Source organism: Bos indicus x Bos taurus, chromosome 10 (genome assembly GCF_003369695.1).
Source record: "Bos indicus x Bos taurus breed Angus x Brahman F1 hybrid chromosome 10, Bos_hybrid_MaternalHap_v2.0, whole genome shotgun sequence".
Lineage (NCBI taxonomy): Eukaryota > Metazoa > Chordata > Mammalia > Artiodactyla > Bovidae > Bos > Bos indicus x Bos taurus.
The window spans coordinates 589,118-612,536 of NC_040085.1; the positions used below are offsets into that span (position 1 = coordinate 589,118).

The following is a 23,419-nucleotide window of genomic DNA, read 5'->3' on the forward strand; positions in this document are numbered from 1 at the left end:
CTATTTAGACACATGGAGAGGGAGAAAAAAGCAGCTGATTCAAGAAAACAGAAAACAGTGATAGTCCTGGCATTAACTCTCGGAGAAAATTTAGAAGTGAGCCGTCAAACATTTTGGAACCAGTTAGTACACTAAGGTAATACACAAAGATGAACAACATATGTTCTATGCAAAACCACTAGTGTTACAATTAATTCATTCACTTGGTACTCAAATACTTACTATATATTCAGCAAGACTGTGTTAGGGCAAATATAGTTAGCAGGGGGTTAATGAACTATGGCCAATATGCTCTATACAAAATCACTGGTGTTACAATTAATTCACTCATTTGGTGAGTGAATTCACTCAAATACTTACTATATATTCACCAAGACTGTGTTAGGGCAGATACAGTTTAACGGGGTTGGTGAACTACATGGCCAATTCTAGTCCACTGTCTACTTTCAGAATGGCCTTTAAGCTCAGCATTTCATTTTTAAGTGGTTGAGAAACAAGAGAGTAACATTTCAAAGAATTCCTGGTGGTCCAGTGGTTAGGACTCTGCACTCTCCCTGACGAAGGTCCGAGTTCAATCTCTGGTTGGGAAAGTAAGACCCCACAAGTGGAGCGGTGTGCCCCCAAGCCCAAATCATGACATGGGAATTGTATGAAATTAGGGCTTTACTGGGACATAATCACGCCCATTCATTCATAGACTGTCCGTGTCGGCTTTCATGCTACAGTGGCAGAGTTGAGTACCTGTGACATGAGTACTTGTCAGAAACCATATAGAATTGCAGGGAGGTTTTAAGTACAAAGTTGCAGAAGGTCTATAGCCGATGAAAAGTACCAACAGGGTTTCTGAAGGGGATCTTCCTAAGTAAAGACAATTACGTCATAGAGAAAAAAGTTGAACTAATGCTTGAAAGCCTGCTTAGAACAGTAAAGCAGTGGCTCCCAATCACTTGAGGAACTGCCTGGGGAACTTATTAAAATGAAAAGTCCCAGGCCCCAATTCACAGAAGTTACTTTTTAGTAGGTCTTGGGTAGAGCCAGGAATATGCATGTTAATAAGTCCTCCTAGTAGTTGTAATGCAAGTAGAACCTCAGCTGCATCACAAGATAAAAATACAAAGAATAACAGCAAAAAGGAAACAAGCAAGGTATGCACAAGCAAGGTGTCTTGCGGTGATAAAACACATTTAAGTGGACTGAACAACAAGTAGACTACAAGCGGAACAACAGCGCTATTGGGGTCCAGAGGAGGCTACCTCATGGTTCTTAATGGCATATTGAGTATTTTGAATTAAAGTTACATAAGAAATGGCCGATGCAAGAGGAACACTCTGACACTCCAATCTCCCTGAAAACAGGAAACAAATCTCATGTGAAACGTGCATTCCCTGCATCCAGAGGTTGCTTTGTTGTTGCTGTTTAGCTGCTAAGTCGTGTGACTTCCGATCGCATGGATTATAGCCCGCCAGGCTCCTTTGTCCATGGAATTTTCCAGGCAAGGATATTGGAGTATGTTGCCATTTCTTCCTCCAGGGGACCTTTCTGACCCAGGGATCAAGCCCTGGTGGATTCTTTACTACTGAGCCACCATCCGAGGCCCTATCATCCTATCAATTCCTCAAAATTTTATTGTTTCTTTGTTGAATGAGCATAAAAGCTGAATGCTTTGGCCTCTTTTTAGGTCCCATTTCTGTGAGACTCCGCCATGCAGATGAATTAAAATTTGTTTTTCTCTTGTTAATCTGTCTCATGTCAATTTTATTATTAGTCCAGGCACAAGAACTCAAGGAGGGTAGAGGGGGGAATATTCCTCTCCCCAGCAGCTTCATATTATGGTTAAACTGAAGGCTGAAAAGGCAGGCTTGGGTTTAAGTTTCCTAAATTTTTAAATATACAAAATAAGACAAATGAACTATTGTGGGTCTGTCTGGAATCTTCCCAATTAAGACTGAAAATTCCAAGTCACCACAACTCCATTAAAAAGTCTGTAGTAACTCATCTCTACCCTGCCACAGCCTGGGGCCCCACAAGAAGAGCAGGAGGAACTGTGCTCTAGCGCTTCTGTTATTTGGCACAGGCATATCAGAAATCCTGATTCAGTGCAACAGTTCTAGAGGGTCATGAAAGTCACTTCAAAACCCCCCTGAACTTTTTAATTTAACTACAACACACATAAAACTGCACATCTCAATGAATTACCAAAATATCTGTTTGGCACGTGGATTATTCTGAGCTAGCTAAAAACAAACAAAGGCCTGAAAGATTCAGGAAGAAATTCTGATTTTCCCCTCTCATGATCTAAAAAAGTTTTAGACAAAGTTTCTGTGCCGAGAACACAGCAATCACTAGAGAGATCTGCACAGAATGTGGGCTAGATGTTATGAGGGAAACTCAGCAGGATCTACAGACCAGAGCCTGCAGTGTGCCACATTTTCTGCGTGGCCCAGCAAACAATGGTTTACCAAACATCTGCTTTTCCCTCTTCATGTGAATTACCTTACCCGTCTTTTAAGTTCCAAACCACTATGTCCCCATCTTTTGTCTTTAGCTGAAGATGCTATTTAAGGTGAGAATTTCGGCCATTTTGGGGAGTTACTCAGTTTCCCTGGATTTTTCCCACATAGACATATCATTAAACCTTGATTTTCTCCTGTTCATCTGTCCTGTGTCAATTTAATTTTTTAGATGAGCCAGAAAAAACAAAGAAAGGTAGAGGAAGATTTATCCCTCCCTAACATAACCATCTAATGACCAGCTATATCATGAAAGAGAGTCCTGCAAGACGCCCTTTATAAAGCCAAAACATTTCAGACACTCAAATGTCAACAGAATCATTTTGGTCTCTGTTGATGTTACAAAACCATAAAATACCAAAAATCTATTCTGAACTCAAATGTTTTCTAATGATTTTTAAATTCCACTGATCATAACCACATCTATACTTTACAAAGTTCTAATGCTCATTCAATCTATTCAAGAGTCAGAGTCTCAGGAGTCTACCAATTGGGAACTACAGTGCTAAAAATCTGAGAAAGAACTGGAATAAATTTTCCTTTATTAAAATACTTAAGTTCTCACGGCAAAAAAAAAAAAATTGTAAAAATGTAAGGTGACAGATGTTGTGATCATGTTACAGCATATATGTATACTGAAAGTTGCTCAGTCATGTCCAACTCTCTGCGACCCCATGGACTATACACTCCATGGAATTCTTCCGGCCAGAATACTGGCGTAGGTAGCTTTTCCTTCTCCAGGGATCGAACCTAGGTCTCCCACACTGCAGGCAGATTCTTTACCAGCTGATCCACAAGGGAAGCCCAAGAATACTGGAGTGGGTAGCCTATCCCTTCTCCAGCGGATATTCCTGAGCCAGGAATTGAACCAGAGTCTCCTGCATTGCAGGTGGATTCTTTACCAACGGAGCTATCAATTCAGTTCAGTTCACTTGCTCAGTCATGTCCAACTCTTTGCGACCCCATGAATCACAGCACGCCAGGCCTCCCTGTCCATCACCAACTCTCGGAGTTTACCCAAACTCATGTCCATTGAGTCAGTGATGCCATCCAGCCATCTCATCCTCTGCTGTCCCCTTCTTCTCCTGTCCCAAATCCCTCCCAGCATCAGGGTCTTTTCCAGTGAGTCAACTTTTCACATGAGGTGGCCAAAGTACTGGAGTTTCAGCTTCAGCTTCAGTCCTTCCAATGAACACCTAGGACTGATCTCCTTTAGGATGGACTGGTTGGATCTCCTTGCAGTCCAAGGGACTCTCAAGAGTCTTCTCCAACATCACAGTTCAAAAGCATCAATTCTTTGGTGCTCAGCTTTCTTCACAGTCCAACTCTCACATCCATACATGACCACTGGAAAAACCATAGCCTTGACCAGATGGACCTTTGTTGGCAAAGTAATGTCACTGCTTTTTAATATGCTATCTAGGTTGGTCATAACTTTCCTTCCAAGGAGTAAGCGTCTTTTAATTTCATGGCTGCAATCACCATCTGCAGTGATGGAAGCCCATATATGTATGTATGTATGTATGTATGTGTGTGTGTGTACCAAAGCATTACATCGTACACCTTAAACTTACACAATGTTATATGTTAATTATATTTCAACTAAGTTGTAAATAAATAAATGTCCTCTGAAGTAAAAACAAAAAACTTATCTATCTCATTAAGCTTGCCAAAGGAAAGAGCTATTTATTGCTAAGTCTATGGGACACTGCAGAGTCTTTATCTTACTTGCCCTATTAGCAGAGTTTCTTATGCTAATGATCTTCATTGGTGCCCTCATCCTCCTCAGTTCAGTCAGTTCAGCTGCACAATTGTGTCTGACTTTGTGACCCCATGGATTGTAGCACCCCAGGCCTCCCTGTCCATCACCAACTCCCGGAGCTTGCTCAAACTCATGTCCATCAAATCGGTGATGCCATCCAACCATCTCATCCTCTGTCATCCCCTTCTCCTCCCGCCTTCAATCTTTCCCAGCATCAGGGTCTTTTCTGAGTCAGTTCTTCACATCAGGTGGCCAAAGTATTAGAGCTTCAGCTTCAGCATCAGTCCTTCCAATGAATATTCAGGACTGATTTCCTTTAGGATGGACTGGTTGGATCTCCTTGTAGTCCAAGGGACTCTTAGAAGTCTTCTCCAACACCACAGTTCAAAAGCATCAATTCTCTAGCACTCAGCTTTCTTTATAGTCCAACTCTCACATCCATACATGACTAGTGGAAAAACCATAGCTTTGACTAGATGGACCTTTGTTGACAAAGTAATGTCTCTGCTTTTTAATACGCTGTCTAGGTTTGTCATAGCTTCCCTCTGGGATTTGTAATTTCCCAGTCCTCTTAGGCTTCCCAGGTGGCTCTACTGGTAAAGAATTTGCCTGCCAATGCAGGAGACATAAGAGAACAGGGTTCAATCCCTGGGCCGGGCAGATTCTCAGGAGGAGGGTACAGCAATCCACTCCAATATTCATACTTAGAGAATCCCATGGACAGAGAAGCCTGGTAGGCTATGGCCATGGACAGAGGAGCCTGGTGTGTTACGTAGTCTGTAGGGTCACAAACGATCAGACATGACTGAAGCAACTCAGCATGCACTTGGGCTTCCCAGGTGATGCCATCTGGGAATGCACCAGCCAATGCAGAAGACACGGGTTCATCCTTGGGTCAGGAAGATCCCTTGGAGTAGGGGAATGGCAACCCACTCTAGTATTCTTTGCCTAGAAAATTCCATGGACAGAGGAGCCTGGTGGGCTATAGTCCATGGGGTTGCAAAGAGTTGGACACAACTAAGCATTCACCTATGCACTGGGAAAAGCAAGCACTTTTTCAGGTTCCCGAGCAGGTTCCTCCTCTGTCTACTCCGTAAATGTGAGTGCTCCTCAGGGTTCCACCTTTGCTCTCCCCACAGCATTCTTACTATTTCTATGACTTCAGTCATCATCTGAAGATTCCCAAGTTCACAGCCTGTCATCTCACTCCTAAATGCAGATCTTTACATCTAATAATACATAAGATAGACTCCTCATGTGAATGTTTAAACTTATATGCACCAGGTCTAAAATCTGTTCTTCCCTCTCCACATCAATATGTCTTAGGCAGAAACCTGGGCCTGTTCTTGAAATCCTTTTTTCCCTCATTCAGTTACCACATACTACTTTCGAAATACCTCATTTGTCTATGTACATTCCTACTGTTCTATCCGAATTTAGTTCAGTTCAGTCGCTCAGTCGTGTCAGACTCTTCAAGACACCATGAATCGCAGCACACCTGGCCTCCTTGTCCATCACCAACTCCCGGAGTTCACTCAGACTCACATCCATCGAGTCAGTGATGCCATCCAGCCATCTCATGCTCTGTCGTCCCCTTCTCCTCCTGCCCCCAATCCCTCCCAGCATCAGAGTCTTTTCCAATGAGTCAACTCTTCGCATGAGGTGGCCAAAGTACTGCAGTTTCAGCTTTAGCATCATTCCTTCCAAAGAAATCCCAGGGCTGATCTCCTTCAGAATGGACTGGTTGGATCTCCTTGCAGTCCAAGGGACTCTCAAGAGTCTCCTCCAACACCACAGTTCAAAACCATCAATTCTTCGGCACTCAGCCTTCTTCACAGTCCAACTCTCACATCCATACATGACCACTGGAAACACCATAGCCTTGACTAGATGTTGGCAAAGTAATATCTCTGCTTTGGAATATTCTATCTAGGTTAGTCATAACTTTCCTTCCAAGGAGTAAGCATCTTTTAATTTCATGGCTGCAATCACCATCTGCAGTGATTTTAGAGCCCCCAAAAATTAAGTCTGACACTGTTTCCACTGTTTCCCCATCTATTTCCCATGAAGTGATGGGACCGGATGCCATGATCTTCGTTTTCTGAATGTTGAGCTTTAAGCCAACTTTTTCACTCTCCCCTTTCACTTTCATCAAGAGGCTTTTTAGTTCCTCTTCACTTTCTGCCATAAGGGTGGTATCATCTGCATATCTGAGGTTATTGATATTTCTCCCAGCAATCTTGATTCCAGCTTGTGCTTCTTCCAGTCCAGCGTTTCTCATGATGTACTCTGCATATAAGTTACATAAGCAGGGTGACAATATACAGCCTTGACGGACTCCTTTTCCTATTTGGAACCAGTCTGTTGTTCCATGTCCAGTTCTAACTGTTGCTTCCTGACCTGCATACAGATTTCTCAAGAGGCAGGTCAGGTGGTCTGGTATTCCCATCTCTTTCAGAATTTTCCACAGTTGATTGTGATCCACAAAGTCAAAGGCTTTGGCATAGTCAATAAAACAGAAATAGATGTTTTTCCGGAACTCTCTTGCTTTTTCCATGATCCAGCAGATGTTGGCAATTTGATCTCTGGTTCCTCTGCCTTTTCTAAAATCAGCTTGAATATAGGGAAGTTCACAGTTCATGTATTGCTGAAGCCTGGCTTGGAGAATTTTGAGCATTACTTTACCAGCATCTGAGATGAGTGCAATTGTGCGGTAGTTTGAGCATTCTTTGGCATTGCCTTTCTTTGGGATCGGAATGAAAACTGACCTTTTCCAGTCCTGTGGCCACTGCTGAGTTTTCCAAATTTGCTGGCATATTGAGTGCAGCACTTTCACAGCATCATCTTTCAGGATTTGAAAGAGGTCAACTGGAATTCCATCACCTCCGCTAGCTTTGTTCATAGTGATGCATTCTAAGGCCCACTTGACTTCACATTCCAGGATGTCTGGCTCTAGGTCAGTGATCATACCATTGTGATTATCTGGGTCGTGAAGATCTTTTTTGTATAGTTCCTCTGTGTATTCTTGCCACCTCTTCTTAATATCTTCTGCTTCTGTCCTTTATCGAGCCCATCTTTGCATGAAATGTTCCCTTGGTATCTCTAATTTTCTTGAAGAGATCTCTAGTCTTTCCCATTCTGTTGTTTTCCTCTATTTCTTTGCACTGATCGCTGAGGAAGGCTTTCTTATCTCTTCTTGCTATTCTTTGGAACTCTGCATTCAGATGCTTATATCTTTCCTTTTCTCCTTTGCTTTTCGCTTCTCTTCTTTTCACAGCTATTTGTAAGGCCTCCTCAGACAGCCATTTTGCTTTTTTGCATTTCTTTTCCATGGGGATGGTCTTGATCCCTGTCTCCTGTACAATGTCACGAACCTCATTCCATAGTTCATCAGGCACTCTATCTATCAGATCTAGGCCCTTAAATCTATTTCGCACTTCCACTGTATAATCATAAGGGATTTGATTTAGGTCATACCTGAATGGTCTAGTGGTTTTCCCTACTTTTTTCAATTTAAGTCTGAATTTGGTAATAAGGAGTTCATGATCTGAGCCACGGTCAGCTCCTGGACAGGATGTGGTCCACTGGAGAAGAGAATGGCAAACCACTTCAGTATTCTTGCCTTGAGAACCCCATGAACAGTATGAAAAGGCAAAATGATAGGATACTGAAAGAGGAACTCCCCAGGTCAGTAGGTGCCCAATATACTACTGGAGATCAGTGGAGAAATAACTCCAGGAAGAATGAAAGGATGGGGCCAAAGCAAAAACAATACCCAGCTGTGGACGTGACTGGTAATAGAAGCAAGGTCCGATGCTGTAAAGAGCAATATTGCATAGGAACCTGGAATGTCAGGTCCATGAACCAAGGCAAATTGGAAGTGGTGAAACAAGAGATGGCAAGAGTGAATGTTGACATTCTAGGAATCAGCAAACTAAAATGGACTGGAATGGGTGAATTTAACTCAGATGACCATTGTATCTACTACGGCAGGCAGGAATCCCTCAAAAGAAGTGGAGTAGCCATCATGGTCAACAAAAGAGTCCGAAATGTAGTACTTGGATGCAATCTCAAAAACGACAGAATGATCTCTGTTCGTTTCCAAGGCAAACCATTCAATATCACAGTAATCCAAGTCTATGCCCCAACCAGGAACGCTGAAGAAGCTGAAGTTGAATGGTTCTATGAAGACCTACAAGACCTTTTAGAACTAACACCCAAAAAAGATGTCCTTTTCATTATAGGAGAATGGAATGCAAAAGTAGGAAGTCAAGAAACACCTGGAGTAACAGGCACATTTGGCCTTGGAGTACGGAATGAAGCAGGGCAAAGACTAATAGAGTTTTGCCAAGAAAATGCACTGGTCGTAGCAAACATCCTCTTCCAACAACACAAGAGAAGACTCTACACATGGACATCACCAGATGGTCGACACCGAAATCAGATTGATTATATTCCTTGCAGCCAAAGATGGAGAAGCTCTATACAGTCAACAAAAACAAGACTGGGAGCTGACTGTGGCTCAGATCATGAACTCCCTATTACCAAATTCAGACTTAAATTGAAGAAAGTAGGGAAATCCGAATTTAAGCTATCTTCAATTCTTACCTCTAATACCGAAAAGAGTCTCCAAGCCCTTGGTCACAACTGTCATCTTCAGTCCACTCTCCTCACTGCAGGAAGCAGGAATGACTTTCTAAACTTTAGATCTGGTAAGTTCCTGTACCTCAAACCCATTGCCTGAGGGCAGATTTTTCCAGCCAGTCTTGCCACTCCCTACTGTGTACAGGCCCCACCCTCCACATATAAGTGCTTTGTGTTACCCTGGGGCAAAATGCTCTCTTTTCTTTCTGGGTCTTCAAATGTTTTCTTTTCTATTTGCTTGCCTATAAGCAAATACTTTCCAGGCTATCCACTTGGTTAATAAATACTAAGCTCAGTCCTTCTTAAGGTTTTAGCTCAGATGTTACTATACCTGGAAGCCATCCCTGACTTAATATCCTCCCAGTGTTAAAGTGTTTCATAACAAACATTATTCTAATCACCCATTAACTACTCTGTGTTCCCATTATATGTGTACTTAGTTGGATTCCCCCGCAGCTTGGTGGTAAAGAACCCACTTGCCAATTCAGGAGACACAGGTTCAATCCCGACCCTCCAGGGTCGGGAAGATCCCCTGGAGAAGGAAATAGCAACCTATTTCAGTACTCTAGCTTAGGAAATCCCATAGACAGAGGAAACCGGCAGGCTATAGTCCACCAGGTTGCAAAGAGTCAGACATGACTTACTGACTAAACAACAACAACAAGGTCCCTGGGCAGGATCCTTGTTTGTCTTATTCTTAAAATATCACCCATGCCCAGCAGGGCTTCCCTGATGGCTCACCTGGTAAAGAATCCACCTGTAATGCAGGAGACCTAGATTTGATCCCTGGGATGGGAAGATCCCCTGGAGAAGAGAAAGGCTACCCACTCCAGTATTCTGGCCTGGAGAATCCCATGGACTGTATAGTCCATGGGGTTGCAAAGAGTCAGACACAACTGAATTGACTTTCACATTCAGTGTTTATAAAACCAAGATAAATGATGATGACGATAATGGGCTTTTAAAATTTCATTAATGATTTTAAAGTGTTTGCTTGTTCACTTTTATGCCTAGCAGTGTCTTGCATTAGTTATATCTTAAGGAATGGATTTAAGATTATAATTTCTGAGGCTACAGAGGACAGAAACAGCTAAATCTTTGTTCAGTAACTAGTACACTGTGATTGTTTGATAAGAACAAAACAAAGTCAAAGTTTGAATTAGTGTCTAAAATCCAATGGTTCAAAACTTGAAAAGGAGAAAAATGTGTAAGAACAGGCACTAGTTTAAGGATTATATAACTTGAAACTACAGGGATTTGACATAAAATTTGTATTTTATGACAAGAAAAAAATTTAAACATAGAAAAAAACTTTTCTCTTCCCTTTGGCCCCCCCTTTCCCCTCCATTATTTATTATATATCTGCATTATGCATCATGACCAAGTCTTCCCCATCAGGAAAAATACCTGCCTAAGGGCTTCCTTCGGAGAAGGCAATGGCACCCCACTCCAGTACTCTTGCCTAGAAAATCCCATGGACGGAGGAGCTTGGTAAGCTGCAGTCCATAGGGTCACTAAGAGTTGGACACGACTGAGCTACTTCACTTTCACTTTTCACTTTGCCTGGAGAATCCCAGGGACGGGGGAGCCTGGTGGGCTGCCATCTATGGGGTCGCACAGAGTCGGACACAACTGAAGCGACTTAGCAGCAAGGGCTTCCTTGATGGCTCAGCTGGTAAAGAATCTGCCTGCAATGCAAGAGACCTGGGTTCGATCCCGGGGTTGGGAAGATCCCCTGGAGAAGGGAATGGATACCCACTCCAGTATTCTGGCCTGGAGAATTCCACAGACTGTATAGTCCATGGGGTCGCAAAGAGTAGGAAATGACTGAGGAACTTTCACTTTTCAATCCTAACGCAATAGTTTCCTAGTATCAACAAGACAACTCCTAAAAAGATAAACTTCTTTCTTGATCCTGTAAGGCATCACATGACATCACTTTATTCCAGTAGAACTGGGTTGTGCAAACTGTCGATATTACATCATTTGATGTACTGCTCCCATCTCAAGTTATTCTACTATGCTTTGACTTCTAATGGGCACAAGAGTTCTCCTCAATTTGGCTTGAATACAATTTTCCATTTCTTTCTCAGACAGACTGATTAATTTTTATCAACATGCATGGTTTAGCTGGCAGGATGTCAGAGATGCCCACTAAATGACACTTGGGAGTCCACACAGAACCCATGCTCAGTGACAAGCATGGGCCCACAGAGCCCCACCAGCTTACCAGGACTCCTCAGGTGTTCTGGTGAGCTCTCCTAGAATCCAATCTCATAGTTTGAATGACGATCCTGAAAATTTTATTCATGCTATTTCACTTCAGATTTGGAGTCTCAAGGGGCACTTGTGCACTTCTTAGGCAGGACCTAGGGATTCTGGACAAGGGGCCCAGGGAAACACAGATGGCTGGGTATTTGTTAAATTTGGCTTAAATTGAAAAAAAAAAACAAAAAACAAAGGTTGATATATGGTCTGAACAAAGCTTTTGTTAGTGAAATGAGAGAATGAATTACTCAGCTCTGAGAATAAGGGAGTTCCACTACAATCATTAAGTAAATTAAGTAAACACTACTCATGGGGGGAACTGAGGGGAAGCACAAGCGAGGCTGATCACCTATGGTCCAGGCACCAGTGGTAGCTGCAGGCTGTCACAGGGAGAACCACGCCCTGCGAGGTGAGCTCCTTGGGGCCAGACTCAGAACAAGCACACATCTGATCTGACACTCTGTCCTCAGAATGTTCTTCAGATCATATCTCATATCCCACATCTGAATTAGGCTACAAAATAGTGAGAAATTGTGCCTTACAGCCAAACCCTTTGGGTGGGCAGTCACCACTGGGAATACCAACTGGGTTTATGTATGCTTGCAAGTTCTTAAATGCAACTAGAATGACTTCAGCCCTGAAATGGTCGAAATAGGTTCTTTTAGCACTTCCAAACTGATTTTTTGCAACAGCAGTAAGTTTTTCTTTTCTAAAATTATATTAGCAGGGAAAAATATTCATCAGGCTACCTTCTTAGACCCTTTGAGTGGGAAGGTCTACTAAATTGTTAAAATTTTACAGAGTTCTCATCTTAAATATCGTACCTATTTTAATTGGTAAACATAAGCCCCCAAAGACTTCAAAATTTCAAGTCTCATTGAAAGATTTGTTGTAAAAGGCTAAAAAAAAGATTAATGATATAAAAGGTACCTAAAACTTTAACTACTGTTCCCCACTATTAATAATCTTCCGTCTGAATTGCCTTTCTACTCACAAAACACTATCAAATGGTTACTTTTACAACAGGAACACATGAGGCTTGTAGGCAAGCCTCTTCAGATCAAAGGCCAAACAAGGGCCACAGTTAGAATTTCTTAAAACCAGGGAGAATCCTCAAAATTGTTTACAAATGGATTACCAAGTTGGGAGGTGGGAGGCCAATGGTCTGACTAAACTGACCATAGGTGATACTTGAAGCCTGACAGAATTCGAGAGGGCTAGCTGGGAAGAGGCTCTCCCCCCACCCCGCCCCCTGTAAGCTAAATGAAGGAAAGGAAGATTCCAACAAAAGTGAATGGGTATGTCAGTCCTTTGCTGGTGTCACTGAGATGGCCACCCAATTCTTTGAGAAAGGGGGCGGGGGGGGGGGAGCCAAACCAAAAACCTTATTTTACAAATCTAGCCTTTACAGCATCAGAAGGGTAGCTCCAGAAACAACCCAAAGCCCACCAATCCTTTTACCACTCCCAAAATGTCCCCTAATTATCTTAAGAGGTTTGTAAATAAAGGAAAAAAATAATAATTCTGGCCTTGAGATGGGGTAAATAACTTGTTACTTGACTTCTCAAATAGAAATGTGAATTGTCTCTCATCAGTCAGTTCAGTTTAGTTCAGTCGCTCAGTCGTGTCTGACTCTTTGGGACCCCATGAATTGCAGCATGCCAGGCCTCCCTGTCCATCACCAACTTCCGGAGTTCACCCAAACTCATGTCCACCAAATCGGTGATGTCTCTCATAAATACTAGCAAAGAGTTTAACAATCTAAACAGGTGATCTTGATTTGTTCCATTTGGCAGAAACCCAAATAGAATTCAACCTCTTTTATAACTGATGGATTTTACATCACTACAACTGATTTTTGGCTGAAATTCAGTAATATGTGTGTTTACTCGTATCTCTATATAAGTGCTGTAGATGTGTGGTACTGTCAGAATTATTTGGTAAAAGAGCTCTATTTAATTGGTTTAAAGGCAATTAAGCTCTTATATAAGTACTCAGAAATATATAAGAACCTGGTCAGAATGAATTTCAGGTTTATATGGTCCATGATATATTTAGTACCGACTTTATATATGTTTTTAAGTTAGCTTAAGCTTGTTTGCTTAACTAATACAGAAATGTCTTTAGAGCATCAGTTCAGTTCAGTTCAGTTCAGTCGCTCAGTCATGTTCGACTCTTCAAGACACCATGAATCGCAGCACACCTTGTCTCCCTGTCCAAAACCAACTCCCGGAGTTCACTCAGACTCACATCCATCGAGTCAGTGATGCCATCCAGCCATCTCATCCTCTGTCGTCCCCTTCTCCTCCTGCCCCCAATCCCTCCCAGCATCAGAGTCTTTTCCAATGAGTCAACTCTTCGCATGAGGTGGCCAAAGTACTGCAGTTTCAGCTTCAGCATCATTCCCTCCAAAGAAATCCCAGGGCTGATCTCCTTCAGAATGGACTAGTTGGATCTCCTTGCAGTCCAAGGGACTCTCAAGAGTCTCCTCCAATACCACAGTTCAAAAGCATCAATTCTTTGGCGCTCAGCCTTCTTCACAGTCCAACTCTCACATCCATACATGACCACTGGAAACACCATAGCCTTGACTAGACGGACCTTTGTTGGCAAGGTAATATCTCTGCTTCTGAATATGCTATCTAGGTTGGTCATAACTTTCCTTCCAAGGAGTAAGCGTCTTTTAATTTCATGGCTGCAGTCACCATCTGCAGTGACTTTGGAGCCCCCCAAAATAAAGTCTGACACTGTTTCCACTGTTTCCCCATCTATTTCCCATGAAGTGATAGGACTGGATGCCATGATCTTCGTTTTCTGAATGTTGAGCTTTAAGCCAACTTTTTCACTCTCCCCTTTCACTTTCATCAAGAGGCTTTTTAGTTCCTCTTCACTTTCTGCCATAAGGGTGGTATCATCTGCATATCTGAGGTTATTGATATTTCTCCCAGCAATCTTGATTCCAGCTTGTGCTTCTTCCAGTCCAGCGTTTCTCATGATGTACTCTGCATATAAGTTAAATAAGCAAGGTGACAATATACAGCCTTGACGGACTCCTTTTCCTATTTGGAACCAGTCTGTTGTTCCATGTCCAGATCTAACTGTTGCTTCCTGACCTACACACAGATTTCTCAAGAGGTAGGTCAGGTGGTCTGGTATTCCCATCTCTTTCAGAATTTTCCACAGTTGATTGTGATCCACAAAGTCAAAGGCTTTGGCATAGTCAATAAAACAGAAATAGATGTTTTTCTGGAACTCTCCTGCTTTTTCCATGATCCAGCGGATGTTGGCAATTTGATCTCTGGTTCCTCTGCCTTTTCTAAAACCAGCTTGAACATTAGGAAGTTCACGGTTCACGTATTGCTGAAGCCTGGCTTGGAGAATTTTGAGCATTACTTTACCAGCATCTGAGATGAGTGCAATTGTGCGGTAGTTTGAGCATTCTTTGGCATTGCCTTTCTTTGGGATTGGAATGAAAACGGACCTTTTCCAGTCCTGTGGCCACTGCTGAGTTTTCCAAATTTGCTGGCATATTGAGTGCAGCACTTTCACAGCATCATCTTTCAGGATTTGAAAGAGGTCAACTGGAATTCCATCACCTCCACTAGCTTTGTTCGTAGTGATGCATTCTAAGGCCCACTTGATTTCATATTCCAGGATGTCCGGCTCTAGATGAGTGATCATACCATCATGATTATCTTGGCTGTGAAGATCTTTTTTGTACAGTTCTTCTGTGTATTCTTGCCACCTCTTCTTAATATCTCCTGCTTCTGTTAGGTCCATACCATTTCTGTCCTTTATCGAGCCCATCTTTGCATGAAATGTCCCCTTGGTATCTCTAATTTTCTTGAAGAGATCTCTAGTCTTTCCCATTCTGTTGTTTTCCTCTATTTCTTTGCACTGATCGCTGAAGAAGGCTTTCTTATCTCTCCTTGCTATTCTTTGGAAGTCTGCATTCAGATGGGTATATCCTTCCTTTTCTCCTTTGCTTTTCGCTTCTCTTCTTTTCACAGCTATTTGTAAGGCTTCCCCAGAAAGCCATTTTGCTTTTTTGCATTTCTTTTCCATGGGGATGGTCTTGATCCCTGTCTCCTGTACAATGTCACAAACCTCATTCCATAGTTCATCAGGCACTATATCAGATCTAGGCCCTTAAATCTATTTCTCACTTCCACTGTATAATCATAAGGGATTTGATTTAGGTCACACCTGAATGGTCTAGTGGTTTTCCCTACTTTCTTCAATTTCAGTATGAATTTGGCAATAGGGAGTTCATGATCTGAGCCACAGTCAGCTCCCAGTCTTGTTTTTGTTGACTGTGTAGAGCTTCTCCATCTTTGGCTGCAAAGAATATAATCAATCTGATTTCGGTGTCGACCACCTGGTGATGTTCATGTGTAGAGTCTTCTCTTGTGTTGTTGGAAGAGGGTGTTTGTTATGACCAGTGCATTTTCTTGGCAAATCTCTATTAGTCTTTGCCCTGCTTCATTCCGTATTCCAAGGCGAAATTCGTCTGTTACTCCAGGTGTTTCTTGACTTCCTACTTTTGCATTCCAGTCCCCTATAATGAAAAAGACATCTTTTTTGGGTGTTAGTTCTAAAAGGTCTTGTAGGTCTTCATAGAACCGTTCAACTTCAGCTTCTTCAGCATTCCTGGTTGGGGCATAGACTTGGATTACTGTCATACTGAATGGTTTGCCTTGGAAATGAACAGAGATCACTGTCTTTTTTGAGATTGCATCCAAGTACTGCATTTCGGACTCTCTTGTTGACCATGATGGCTACTCCATTTCTTCTGAGGGATTCCTGCCCGCCGTAGAAGATATAATGGTCATCTGAGCTAAATTCACCCATTCCAGTCCATTTTAGTTTGCTGATTCCTAGAATGTCAACATTCACTCTTGCCATCTCTTGTTTGAACACTTTAGAGCATAATACTTTTATTATACTTAAATTTACTAGAAATCAAATAAAATCTTAGTGTTCCTGTTAGAAAATTTTTCAGCAAGTAAAAATAACAATATGATGAAACTTTTAACCCTTTAGGAACAATTTATGTTTTGGGTATGTCTATATAAAATACTCCTCCTAGATTTTGGTAACTTGAACTTTAGAGTTGCGCTTAATTAACTTAAATGGAATCCACTGCATACCCAAGTTGTTTCCAAGTAAGATATTCGGACATTATTTACAGAACACAGGTTTCCTTTTGCAGAGAAACTTCTAAAAGGTACTTAGAGGATTATTAATATGATGCTGCATTAAGACATTTTCTGTAAGAAAGTGAATGTTTTCTAGGAACAAACAGTATTTATAAACTTGCCAATCTAAAGAATAATGTAAAACACAGTTTATAAGTGCTTACTTTTTACTAGAAACTAGGTTTTAAGGTTAAGAATTATAATATATATAACTAAAGCTACTAAAATATTAAGGGAAACTGCGGGGAGCGAGCTCCGCCCCTGGCAAAGGTCATGAGGAAGGAGGCTTGGCATACGCAAAGGCGGGATCAAGCCTCAGGAGTCTCCCTGGAAATTCTCGAGCAATCTACCCCCAACACCAGAGTCTGCCTACTTTCTGCTTTGTGCTTTCACCTACACCTCTGACTTTACGGGGGGCTGTCCCCCACTACCTCTCTGAAAAAAGAGTTAGCTTACAGCTCCAGTTAATAATTCTTGGGTGTGACAGTGTTTCAACCTACAAACTCCTTTGGAAATCCTCTAGCCTGCCTGAATAGGTTTTTCCGGCCACGTGTGACTGTTCAGAACCTCCCAACTGTGAGAGGCAGGAGATGTTCTAAACTGTCTAAATACAGATTCCTTTGAGCAGTTAAAAGATTGATTAGAAATTGTATTGGTGAAGGGATTTTCACTTGTTGGGCCAATGTTTGCTGCTAAGTTTCCATATCCCTTATCTGCTGTGTCCCTGGCAGTGTATTGATTAATATAATTGGTGTAAGTAGTAGCTTTAATGTTTGTAACCTGGGACCCTTGAGTTAATTCTTTTTCTTGTTATAGCCCACCACACCTTTGCTCTGTAGGAATGCAACTTTATCTAATGCTTTTTGGAGGCTGGCACCTGACTTTAGAATAACCACCTTTAGAGAAAAAGGCCTCCGGGCTAGAAGATGATGCAAATCACCTAAACTTTTGCATATGATAAGTTTGCAGGAAGAAAGCCTGGCTTACTGCATGACTCTACCCCTTCCCCCATTATCCTCTATGCATAACTTAAGGTATAAAAACTACTTTGGAAAATAAAGTGCGGGGCCTTGTTCACCGAAACTTGGTGTCACCATGTCGTTCTTTCTCTTACCTTCTGGCTGAATTATTCAGCCTCTTTTCTCCACTGAATTTCCTCACTGAGCTATCCTTATTTCAGCCTCTTTTCTCCACTGAATTTCCTCACTGAGCTATCCTCATTCTATTACTCTTTATATCCTTAATTAAAGTTTAATTAAGCAGTTGTTTCCTGATCCTCGCCGACGCCATCCCCGCTTCGAATTCCCTGGATCCACCGGGGCTGGACCCCGGCAGGAAACATTTTAGTATGCAAGGAAGATGGGAAGCATGTTTTCACTAAAAGACGATGAGAGGGACTTCAGGGGTGGTTCAGTGCCTAAGAATCCACACTCCCAATGCAGGGGACCCAGGTGCGATCCCTGGCCAGGGAACTGGATCCCAGATGCTGCACCTAAGAGTTCACATGCCACAACTAAAGATTACATGTGCCCCAACTAAGACCTGGTGCAGCCAAATAAATACATAAATAAAAAATTTTAAATACATGAATAAAAAGTATGAGGAATGGAAAGGCTTTTTTTAAAAGGGGAAGACGGGATAGTTTTGTCTTAGAGCTAGCTGGTTGTTTCTGAATGGAAATAACGGAAAAAATAATACGGATACAGAAAGCCGTTAAAGGGTTGAGGAAAAGGAATACTGAGAAAAGAGTTTTGTACATGGTTGGGAATGGCTAAGATAAGACTGAATTAAGAAAGTGATTTTTAAAGGTAAGTATACGAAACTTGAATTTAGTTTTCTCTCTGAGAAGACAGTTTCCTTAAAATACTGAGCTGCTTTTAGTAAGAGTGTGAGTTTCTTTGCCTTTTGGTGATTTACGACAACCTTTGAGCTCTTTTACTGTCGTGCTGGTTAAATGACACTGACCTATGAACCTATTTAACCAGGTTTTTGAAAGTTTTTGGTATTTTTGACAAAATTTCCAAAGATCAACTTCTAAATGAAGTTCACCGGACCTTTAGTTAACGTTGAAGTTTTTCAAAGGGCCCCTGGTATATGTTAAATTATTTGTTTTCTCTCCATCTCAGAGAAAAGATTAATTAACTATTAGGCTTATTTGGTATGTTAAATTACATGGCAAGTATTGTCAAATTTTAGTGGTGATAAAACTTCTGAGGGCCTATTAAATGGGTAAATGTTATTACTAGAAAGTCTAGCTTCCCTGGTGGCTCAAACGGTAAAGAATATGCCTGCAATGCATAAGACGCAGGTTTGATCCCTGGGTTGGGAAGATCCCCTGGAGGAGGAAATGGCAACCCATTCCAGTATTCTTGCCTGGAAAGTTCCATGGACAGAGGAGACTGGTGGGCTACAGTCAATGGGGAGTCTGATGGGCTATAGTCTATGGGGTTGCAAAGAGTTGTTTATGACTGAGCAACTAACTCTTACTTTTGTAGAAATTCTAGAAATTACATGGAACTCCTAAAATGTCCTGGTAACATGTTATCAGTAATAATTCTAGAAATTATCTTAAATTGTTTTATGTCACAGCAGTAATGAAGTTTGTCAATTGGACTGGAATCAGGTCTTTAACTTTTCAAAGCTTTTGTAATTTATGGACAGTTATTGTTTTACTCCAATGTTTAGGTAAAAATACTTCATCTTCAAGAATATTCATAAAAAGAACTTTTTTACAAGTACAGGTTTCTGATAACTTTCAGATCATACCACTGAACTGGGTAAGAAATTAAAGACTTCTGATGGAAAACTGGATGGTTTCATAAAACTGCTAACTGAAGATTAAGATCTAGGATTAGTCTCGCAGGACTGAATGAACTTATGAGTATGGTTATAATTTTTTTTTGTCTGAAATACTATTCATTTTTAATCTGCTTTCCAGATATAAAGAAACCCTTACTATACCTCTGAATATAGAAATAAAACATTTATCTTTTCTCTCTATCTGATCCCTTCAGAATCTGTAAACTCTTAGATTTTTAGCTTACCCAGGTATACAAGGAAGGCCACCTACTAACAGATGCAGGAATCTCAAGGTATTCAGGGAATCTAGAGAAGAGAGCGGAGAAGGCAATGGCACCCCCTCCAGTACTTTTGCCTGGAAAATCGCATGGATGGAGGAGCCTGGTAGGCTGCAGTCCATGGGGTCGCTAGAGTCGGACACTACTGAGCAATTTCACTTTCACTTTTCACTTTCATGCACTGGAGAAGGAAATGGCAACCCACTCCAGTGTTCTTGCCTGGAGAATTCCAGGGACGGGGGAGCCTTGTGGGCTGCCGTCTCTGGGGTCGCACAGAGTTGGACATGACTGAAGCGACTTAGCAGCAGAGAAGAGAGAAATTCACCTAAACCCAGCACCCAAATCTACATTTATCACAGGAAGAATCCATGACATGCCTTTGGTGTGGCTTTCCTGGCCTAGAGAGTTTAAGTTCAACTGAGATTCATTATGAAGTTCCATCAGAGCCAATTTAAAGAGTCTATGTGGTCAATTAATCAGACATTTTGTGAACAAATTAGTCTTAATGTGGTTGTATTTGGTAGAAATTATGGTAATTTTACAGAAAGATAATGTTTAAGTGGTTATTAAATTCTAATTTTATTGAATGAGGTCTTCACTACTGTCTAAGATTCTTTTCTGAGATAGTTTCCTTGTTGTCATATTATTGTAAAGTTTAGTTATTAAAAGGGCACTCAAAGTATGTTTCTGAAGCTTATCACAGTAATTTAATTTTGGATGAAGATCGGATGTGCCATGACCTGCAACCAGGAGATTATTCCTACTGGGAGAGGTCTCAGATAAAGGACTCAGTCACATTAGAAGGGACTGTATTAGGCCTCCTCTTCTGAATAAACTGCAACTCCTGTTTCTGACACCTGACTTCAACTAAAAACAGTATTACCAGACCAGCACAAGAAGCCATCTGAAGGAGACAGCTAATCCAAGATGCTGCACCAGGTCTGTATACTGGTAACTTTGACAACTACTTACACTCGTTTTTTGGTAGGGTGGGGGGAAATCATATCTTTGCTTATGAATCAAATGTATTTCTTTCTTTAGTTCAGTCACTCAGTCGAGTCTAACTCTTTGCAACCCCATGGACTGCAGAACGCCAGGCTTCCCTCTCCATCACCAATGCTGGGAGCTTGCTCAAACTCATGTCCATCGAGTCGGTGATGCCATCCAACCATCTCATCCTCTGTTGTCCCCTTCTCCTCCCGCCTTCAATCTTTCCCAGCATCAGGGTCTTTTCTAATGAGTCAGTTTTTTGGTTTCAGTTTCTTTCTTGGGCTCAATATTTGCAAGTTTAGAATTAATCTAATCACTGGGTTTGGGGCCAATTACCTATGGCCCAGGTTGTCCTGCTGGATTTCTCCTCTCCAAGGCTCTAACTGGATGGCCCTTGGACATTTTATTTTAAAGAAACTCTAGCACCATGCAAGCTAATATCACCGCCAATATCCCTAAGTGAGATGCTCTTACCTGACCAAGATGCCTATTCTGAATCTGGCCATAAACAGCCCATTTCATTAGATGGTGAATACTGGGTAGCTCCTACAAGGACCCAATGGATTTATAGAACAAATTCATGACCTTGGTTTTTCCCAGGTTGGTTAGGAATACACATAGTTCATTTGCCTTGGGCTTAAGATCCCTTATGGGTAGCTTCTGTTAATCTGTAATGTGAGTACACTGGTTTCTATCAGGTATCCAATGGTATGACCATTTGGCCACAATATTTGGTAACTCATTTCATGACACATGAAGAGCTAAATTTCCACTTTGAACAATCTTCTTCCCAGTTCAGGGGAAACACTAGGAAAAGAGTTCAGTTTAGGAGGATCTTGGCTTAAATCTCTATTAATGATGATGTTGGTCCTCCTGACAATTTAAATTACAGTTTGTGGAGTTACAAAGTGATAGTTTCTTGCCTTCCATTCTGTGTATCACCTGCTAATAGTAAAACAATGATGTCTAAACAACCTGAATTTGTAGATCATGTCTATATAGTGCTCTATAAAATAATGGGCATACATAATGCACATGTGAGGAAATTTGGGTTAAATCATATTGGACAACCTGGAATCAGCTCTCAGTACTTGAACATTCTGCTAGTATAATTCCCTCTGCCAAAAGAGAACTCAGCTATTTGGACCCAGCGCTGAGAGACATGATGATCAAGGGCAGGTGAGCAAGAACCCTGGCATCAAGGGACCAAATATTTGATTGCCTAATGCTTTCTATCAAAAGATTAAAGATCAAAAGAGGGAAATTGTGAAATAAAATTAATATTTTATGGCAAGACGAGAAAAAAATTAAATGTTGAAAAAAAAACTTTTTCTCTGCTCTTTGGCCTCCTTTCCCGGCTACTGTATACTGTATTATCTGCATCTTGCATCATGACCAAATTTTCCCCATTGACAAAAACACCTGCCCAATCCTAAAACACAATGTTCTCCTAGCATCAACTCCTTAAAAGATAACCTTCCTTCTTGATCTTGGAGTGAGTCATGTTACCTACCAGTTTAGACTTGCAGAAGAGAGCTGTGTAAACTGTCAGTATTACATCATCTGATTTGATGTAGAGCCTTCTGTCTCAAAAACACTTCTAATGGATGGAACAGTTCTCAGAGCTGTCTGAGATGCTGTTCCTGGGATATAATCCTCAATTTGGCTCCAATAAAAATTTCCATTTCTTTCTTAATTTTTCATCAACAGAGAATTGATGAGAAAAAAACTGAAGTCTCCTTAACTATTAAAAGAGAAAGAGGGGAGGTGCATTTCAACTAGGTGGGAAAAAGATGGTTTAGTCAACAATTCCAACTGGAATATAAAATTACAGATTCCTCCATTACATCATAATTTTAAAAAAATCAGATGTGTTAATATATTTAGAAGAGATCATTAAAAAAAAGAACAGAAAATATAGATAATTATTTGCAGTACAGTGTGAAAGGATTTCAATCTAAAATGGAATCTGAGGATGTGAAATGGGAATCTCATACCTCTACCTAAAGAATGGAACTTAACTAAGAGAATGATTTCCGTAAATGCCAGATCAACAGAACACAGAGCCTTATCTCCAGACCAATGACCATCTGCCAAGTATCTCTCCCCATCTTCAAGCTAATGAATTTACTGCTTGGACTCTGGCTGGACTTCCCTTGTCTGCATTCCTTGCCCATAAAATACAGCTTGCCCGACAGCCTCTACAAAACTGCCTGTAACTTTCTATTTGGCATAGATTTACCAAATCATAATCTCTGCTATTCCCAAATAAACTCAATTTCTGTTAATTTGAGACTACCTCAGTTTACATCTTTAGGCCAAAAAAAGAACACTTTTTAAAACATGAAAAAAACATAAAGATAACTGTATCAAGACTGTGAGTTAAATACAAGAAAGCACAAAATTTGACATGGCAAAACTAATAAGATTTTTTTTCAACTATTAAAAAGAAGAAAATTGAGAAATGAAGTCAATCCTGTCCATCTTCTAAATCAAGAGAGGAAAAACACCCAAATTCTAACAATAAAAATGTCAAGGGATGTGTATAAGAGAGCCACTAAAGAAGAAATGCAAATAAACGATGAACATTTTTAACAGAAAGCCTAAATCACATCAATAAAGCAATTTCTTTAATGAACATAAACCTATCACAAGGACCCTCCTTCTCTCTCCTCTGAAATAACAAAAGGGGAGACAAATATGAAATCATACAGTCGTACAAACAAGTTCCATTTGGAGAGTGCATTCCTAAGTTCAATTTGTTCAAATTGTTAGCTCAGGTACCCAACTGACACAATGGGCTATACAGTACTGCACTGTAATAAGTTTATAATACTTTTCACACAAATAATACATACTACTATAGAGTATACAAAAGCACAGCCACTTGTAGAGGATGTACACACACATGGCAATGTACATCACATACATGAACCAACTGATGTGACTGGATATGCAAATGCATGTTTG

The 23,419-nt window shown here is 41.0% G+C and overlaps 1 protein-coding gene across 4 annotated transcripts in view; it reads right to left on the bottom strand.

The window, feature by feature from the left end:
* COL4A3BP (collagen type IV alpha 3 binding protein) overlaps window positions 1-23,419 on the bottom strand; it is a 131,506-nt gene that overhangs the window by 26,478 nt on the left and 81,609 nt on the right. The gene's annotated exons all lie outside the window — the stretch shown is intronic.